This window comes from Triticum aestivum, chromosome 4A (assembly GCF_018294505.1).
Source record: "Triticum aestivum cultivar Chinese Spring chromosome 4A, IWGSC CS RefSeq v2.1, whole genome shotgun sequence".
Taxonomy (NCBI): Eukaryota; Viridiplantae; Streptophyta; class Magnoliopsida; order Poales; family Poaceae; genus Triticum; species Triticum aestivum.
The window spans coordinates 433,488,995-433,496,961 of NC_057803.1; positions in this window are offsets into that span (position 1 = coordinate 433,488,995).

The window sequence follows — 7,967 nt, forward strand, 5'->3', positions numbered from 1 at the left end:
GGGTGACGCCGCGCCCATCGGGCGCCCACGCCCGAACCGCTAGCCCCCCAGGGGCCTATGACAGGAGGGTCCCGCCTCCAAAACGGTTTAAAAAAAGGAATTAAAAATATATATATAAATAATTAATAATAAAATAAATAAATAATTAATTCTGATTAAATTAACTAATTAAGATTAATTAACCTAATGACTAATAACGTAATTAACTACTGTTAATTAACTAAATAGAGTATGACAGGTGGGACCCACCTGTCAGATTGGTCTGGTCAACCTTGTTGAATGCTGACGTCAGCATGACATCATGCTGATGTCATAAATCCAATTTTGAATGAATTTAAATAATTAATTAAATTCCAATAAATGATTTAAATCTTTAGAAAATCATATCTTTTAATCTGTAACTCGGATGGAAAAACTTTGTACATGAAAGTTGCTCAGAACGACGAGACGAATCCAGATGCGCAACCCGTTCGTCCGCCATGTATCCCTAGCATAGCGAACACGCAATTTTCCCACTCTGATTCATCTGCCCAAAAACGCGAAACACCGGGGATAATTTCCCGGATGTTCCCCCCTTCACCGGTACCACCTCATACCGCGTTAGGGCACACCTAGCATCACGCTTTGTCATGTCATGCATCATCATGCATCTGTTTGCTCAATATTTATTGTTTCTTCCCCCCTCTTCTCTCACTAGACACCAAGACCAACACTACTGCTACCCAGTACGACTACGGTGTTGATGACTCTCTCTCTTGCCAGAGCAACCAGGCAAGCCCCCCCCCTTGATCACCATATATCGCCTATTGTTCTCTCTACTGCTTGCATTAGAGTAGTGTAGCATGTTACTGCTTTCCATTAATCCTATTCTGATGCATAGCCTGTCATTGTTGCTACATCGGTTTATACCTTACCTGCAATCCTAAATGCTTAGTATAGGATGCTAGTTTATCATCAGTGGCCCTACATTCTTGTCTGTCTGCCATGCTATACTATCGGGCCATGATTACGTCGGGTGTTGATCACGGGTATATACAATACATATTGTATGAATTATGTTGTGACTAAAGTCGGGTCGGCTCGTTGAGTACCCGCGGTTGATTCACGAATTGGGAGCTGGAAGGACATACTTTCCCGACGGCCTTCTATGTGGATCTTTGTGGCGGAGCAACAGGGCAGGTTGAGACCACCCAGATGAGAGGTTGGCCTGGCCCTGGTCGGTGTTCGCGGTGACTATAGGATAACACGCTTAACGAGATCTTGGTATTTGATCTGAGTATGGCTACTGGCCTATACGCACTAACCATCTACGCGAGAATAGTTATGGGCACTCGACGTCGTGGTATCAGCCGAAGCCTTCGTGACGTCAGCGACTGAGCGGCGCGCGCCGGGTTGGACCGTGTAACGCAACTTCCTTTGTAATGGAGGTTGCTAGGTCTGCTCACCGGTCGCGTACGGAACGTGCAGGTGTGCAATGGGCGATGGGCCCAGACCCCTGCGTGCATAGGATTTAGACCGGCGTGCTGACCTCTCTGTTGTGCCTAGGTAGGGCTGCGATGTGTTGATCTTCTGAGGCCAGGCATGACCCAAAAAAGTGTGTCCGGACAAAGGGGATCGAGCGTGTTGGGAAATGTGGTGCACCCCTGCAGGGAAGTTAATCTATTCGAATAGCCGTGATCTTCGGTAACAGAACGACTTGGAGTTGTACCTTGACCTTATGACAACTAGAACTGGATAATTAATAAAACACACCCTTCCAAGTGCCAGATACAACCGGTGATCGCTCTCTCATAGGGCAACGAGGGGAGGGTCATTGGTTAGGATTATGCTATGCGATGCTCCTTGGTGAACTTACCATCTACTCTCTTCTTCTGCTGCAAGATGGAGGTTACCAGAAGCGTAGTCTTCGATAGAACTAGCTATCCCCCTCTTATTCCGGCATTCTGCAGTTCAGTCCACATATGATACCCCTTTTCCGTTTGATACCAATGCATACATATGTAGTGTAGCTCCTTGCTTGCGAGTACTTTGGATGAGTACTCACGGTTGCTTTGCTCCCTCTTTTCCCCCTTTCTATACCCGATTGCTGCGACCATACGATGGAGTCCAGGACCCAGACGCCACTGTCGATGATGACTACTACTACTCGGGAGGTGCCTACTACTACGTGCAGCCCGCTGACGATGACCAGGAGTAGTTTGGGAGGATCCCAGGCAGGAGGCCGGCGCCTCTTTTGATCTGTATCCCAGTTTATGTTCGCCTTCTAAAGGCAAACTTGTTTAACTTATGTCTGTACTCAGGTATTGTTGTTTCCACTGACTCGTCTATGATCGAGCTCTTGTATTCGAGCCCTCGAGGCCCCTGGCTTGTAATATGATGCTTGTATGACTTACTTTATTTGTAGAGTTGTGTTGTGATATCTTCCCGTGAGTCCCTGATATTGATCGTACACGTTTGCGTGTATGATTAGTGTATGGTCAAATCGGGGGCGTCACACTCATCCCGACTTGTGGGGGAATCATAGTCTCCATCATCCTTTCCTCACATGGGACAATGCTCTAATAATGAAGATCATCACACTTTTATTTACTTGCAACTCAAAAATTACAACTTGATACTTAGAACAAAATATGACTCTATGTGAATGCCTCCGGCGGTGTACCGGGATGTGCAATGAATCAAGAGCGACATGTATAAAAATGATGAACGGTGGCAGTGATGGAGTGTGTCATCATAAACGGAAGGGTGGAAAATTGCATGGCAATATATCTCAATATGGCTATGGAAAAGCCATAATAGGTAGGTATGGTGGCTGTTTTGAGGAAGGATATGTGGTGGGTTTATGGTACTGGCGAATGTTGTGCGGTACTAGAGAGGCCAGAAATGGTGAAAAGGTGAGAGTGCGTATAATCCATGGACTCAACATTAGTCATAAAGAACTCACATACTTATTGCAAAAATCTATTAGTCATCGAAACAAAGTACTATGCGCATGCTCCTAGGGGGATAGATTGGTAGGAAAAGACCATCGCTCGTCCCCGACCGCCACTCATAAGGAAGACAATCAATAAATAAATCATGCTCGGGTTTGATCACATAACGGTTCACCATACGTGCATGCTACGGGACTCACAAACTTTAACACAACTATTTCTGAAATTCACAACTACTCACTAGCATGACTCTAATATCACCATTTTCATATCTCAAAACAATCATAAGGAATCAAACTTCTAATAGTATTCAATGCACCTGATATGAAATTTTTATTATATCCCTCTTGGATGCCTATCATATTAGGACTAATTTTATAACCAAAGAAAATTACCATGCTGTTCTGAAGACTCTCAAAATAATATAAGTGAAGTACGAGAGTTCATTAATTTCTATAAAATAAAACCACTGTCGTGCTCTAAAAAGATATAAGTGAAGCACTAGAGCAATTTTGCCTAGCTCAAAAGATATAAGTGAAGCACACAGAGCATTCTAATAAATCAAAAGGTGTGTGCAGAAAGGATGATTGTGTCAAACTAAAAATAAAAGACTCAAACCATACAAGACGCTCCAAGCAAAACACATATCATGTGGTGAACAAAAATATAGCCTCAAGTAAAGTTACCGATAGACGAAGACGAAAGACGGGGTGCCTTCCCGGGGCATCCCCAAGCTTAGGCTCTTTGGCCTCATTGAATATTAACTTGGGGTGTCTTGGGTATCCACAAGCTTAGGCTCTTGCCACTCCTTATTCCATAGTCCATCAAATCCTTACCCAAAACTTCAAAACTTCACAACACAAAACTTCAACAGAAAATCTCGTAAGCTCCGCTAGTATAAGAAAATAAATCACCACTTTTGGTACTGTTGTGAACTCATTCTTTATTTATATTGGTGTAATATATACTGTATTCCAACTTTCCCATGGTTCATACCCCCCGATACTAGCCATAGATTCTTCAAAATAGGCAAACAACACGCGAAAAACAGAATCTGTCAAAAACAGAACAGTCTGTAGCAATCTGGATATTTAGAATACTTCTGTAGCTCCAAAAATCCTGATAAATTAGGATGTCCTAGACAATTTGTTTATTAATCCTCTTAAAAAAGAATCAGTATTTTATCTCGCTTCTGTTAAAAATGGAAACTAATCTCCTGGGCGCAAAAGTTTCTGTTTTTCAGCAGGATCAAATCAACTATCAGTGTAAGCTATCTCAAAGGTCTTACTTGGCACAAACACTAATTAAAACATAAAACCACATCTAACCAGAGGCTAGATGAAATGTTTATTGCAAAATAGAACCTAAAGAGCAAAAACAAAAACAAAATTGGTTTTCCTCCCAACAAGCGCTATTGTTTAACGCCCCGAGCTAGGCATAAAAACACGAATAGATCTAGGTATTGTCATCTTTGGCATGCAATCCATAAGTGGCTCTCATAATATACTCATAAGGCAATTTAATTTTATTTCTTGGAAAGTGTTCCATGCCTTTCCTTAACGGAAATTGAAATCTAATGTTTCCTTCTTACATATCAATAATTGCACCATGTTAGGAACATAGCATGCAATTTCAAAAAAATTCCTACGATCACGCAAGATCTATCTAGGAGATGCATAGCAACGAGAGGGGGAGAGTGTGTCCATGTACCCTCGTAGACTGGAAGCGGAAGCATTAGGTTAACGCGGTTGATGTAGTCGAACGTCTTCACGATCCAACCAATCTAGTACTGAACGTACGTCACCTCCGAGTTCAGCACACGTTCAGCTCGATGACGTCCCTCGAACTCTTGATCTAGCAGAGGGTCGAGGGAGAGTTCTGTCAGCACGACGGCATGGTGACAGTGATGTGATCCGCGCAGGGCTTCGCCTAAGCACTACGACACTATGACTGGAGGAGTAAACTATGGAGCGGGGCACCGCACATGGCTAAGAGAACAATTGATGTGCTATGGGGTGCCCCCCTTCCCCCGTATATAAAGGAGGGGAGGAGGAGGCGGCCGGCCAGGAGCGGCGTGCCATGGGGGAGTCCTACTAGGACCCCACTCCTAGTAGGATTCGCTCCGCCTTTTCCTTTCTTCACTGGAGGGGAAAAGGGGGGAGGAGGAGAGGAGAGGGAAAGGGGGCTTCACCCCCTCCCCTAGTCCAATTCGGACTACCATGGGGGGTGTGGCCACCCCTTGCGGCCCTCCTCTCCCTCCACTAAGGCCCATCTAGGCCCAATACTTCCCCAGGGGGTTCCGGTAACCCCTCGGTACTCCGGTAAAATACCTGAACCACTCAAAACCATTCCGATGTCCAAATACTACCTTCCAATATAAGAATCGTTACCTCTCGACCATTTCGAGACTCCTTGTCATGTTCGTGATCTCATCTGGGACTCCGAACAAACTTCGATCACCAAAAACACATAACTCATAATACAAATCATCATTGAATGTTAAGTGTGCGGACCCTACGGGTTCGAGAGCTATGTAGACATGACCGAGACATATCTCCTATCAATAACCAATAGCAGAACCTGGATGCTCATATTGGTTCCTACATATTCTACGAAGATCTTTATCGGTCAAACCGCAATAACAAAATACATTATTCCCTTTGTCATCCGTATGTTACTTGCCCGAGATTCGATCGTCGGTATCATCATACCTAGTTCAATCTCGTTACCGGCAAGTCTCTTTACTCGTTCCGTAGTGCATCATCCCATAACTAACTCATTAGTTACATTCCTTGCAAGGCTTATAGTGATGTGCATTACCGAGAGGGCCTAGAGATACCTCTCCTATACTCGGAGTGACAAATCCTAATCTTGATCTATGCCAACCCAACAAACACCTTCAGAGACACCTGTAGAGCATCTTTATAATCACCCAGTTACGTTGTGACGTTTGATAGCACAGAAGGTGTTCCACCGGTATTCGGGAGTTGCATAATATCATAGTCAGAGGAATACGTATAAGTCATGAAGAAAGCAATAGCAATAAAACTTAACAATCATTATGCTAAGCTAATAGATGGGTCTTGCCCATCACATCATTCTCCTAATGATGTGATCCCGTTCATCAAATGACAACACATGTCTATGGTCAGGAAACTTAACCATCTTTGATTAACGAGCTAGTCTAGTAGATGCATACTAGGGACACTTTAGTTTGTTCTATGTATTCACACATGCACTAAGTTTCCAGTTAATACAATTTTAGCATGAATAATAATCATTTATCATGACATAAGGAAATATAAATAAAAACTTTCTTATTGCCTCTAGGGCATATTTCCTTCAGTCTCCCACTTGCACAAGAGTCAACAATCTAGATTACATAGTAATGATTCTAACACCCATGGAGTCTTGGTGTTGATCATGTTATGCTCGTGGAAGAGGCCTAGTCAACTGGTCTGCAACATTCAGATCCGTATATATTTTGCAAATCTCTATGTCTCCCTCCTTGACTTGATCGTGGATGGAATTGAAGCGTCTCTTGATGTGTGCGGTTCTCTTGTGAAATCTGGATTCCTTCGCTAAGGCAATTGCTCTAGTATTGTCACAAAAGATATTCATTGGACCCGATGCACTAGGTATTACACCTAGATCGGATATGAACTCCTTCATTTGCTGCTTCCGAAGCAGCTATGTACTCCGCTTGACACCTAGATCCCGCCATGATGCTCTGCTTGGAACTGCACCAACTTAAAGCTCCACCATTGAATATAAATATGTATCAGTTTGTGACTTAGAGTCATCTGGATCAGTGTCAAAGCTTGCATAGACATAACCATTTATGACAAGCTCTTTGTCACCTCAGTAAATGAGAAACATATCCTTAGTCCTTTTTAGGTATTTCAGGATGTTCTTGACCGTTGTCCAGTGATCCACTCCTAGATTACTTTGGTACCTCACTGCTAAATTTATAGCAAAGCACACATCAGGTCGGGTACACAGCATTGCATACATGATAGAACCTGTGGATGAGGCATAGGGAATGACTTTCATTTTCTCTCTATCTTCTGCAGTGGTCGAACATTGAGTCTGACTAAACTTCACACCTTGTAACATAGGCAAGAACCCTTTCTTTGACTGATCCATTTTGAACTTCTTCAAAACTTTATCAAGGTATGTGCTTTGTGAAAGTCTAATTAAGCATCTTGGTATATCTTTATAGATCTTGATGCCCAATATATAAGTATATTCACCAAGTTCTTTCATTGAAAAAATCTTATTCAAGTATCCTTTTATGCTATCCAGAATTCTGTATTATTTCCAATCAACAATATGTCATCCACATATAATATTAGAAATGCTATAGATCTCCCACTCACTTTATTGTAAATACAGGCTTCTCCAAAGGTCTGTATAAAACCATATGCTTTGATCACACTATCAAAGCGTATATTTCAACTCCGAGATGCTTGCACCAGTCCATAAATGGATCGCTGGAGCTTGCACACTTTGTTAGCACCTTTAGGATCGACAAAACCTTCTGGTTGCATCATATAAAATTCTTCTTTAATAAATCCATTAAGAAATGCAGTTTTGACATCCATTTGCCCAATTTCATAATCATAAAATGCGGCAATTGCTAACATGATTCGGATAGACTTAAGCATCGCTATGGGTGAGAAGGTCTCATCGTAGTCAACTCCTTGAACTTGTCAAAAACCTTTTGCAACAAGTCGAACTTTGTAGACAGTAACATTACCGTCAGCGCCAGTCTCCCTCTTGAAGATCCATTTATTTTCTATGGGCTGCCAATCATCGGGCAAGTCAAACAATGTCCACACTTTGTTCTCATACATGGATCCATCTCGGATTTCATGGCCTCAAGCCATTTCACAGAATCTGGGCTCATCATCGCTTCCTCATAGTTCGTAGGTTCTTCATGGTTTAGTAACATGACTTCCAGAACAGGATTACCGTACCACTCTGGTGTGGATCGTACTCTGGTTGACCTACGAGTTTGGTAGTAACTTGATC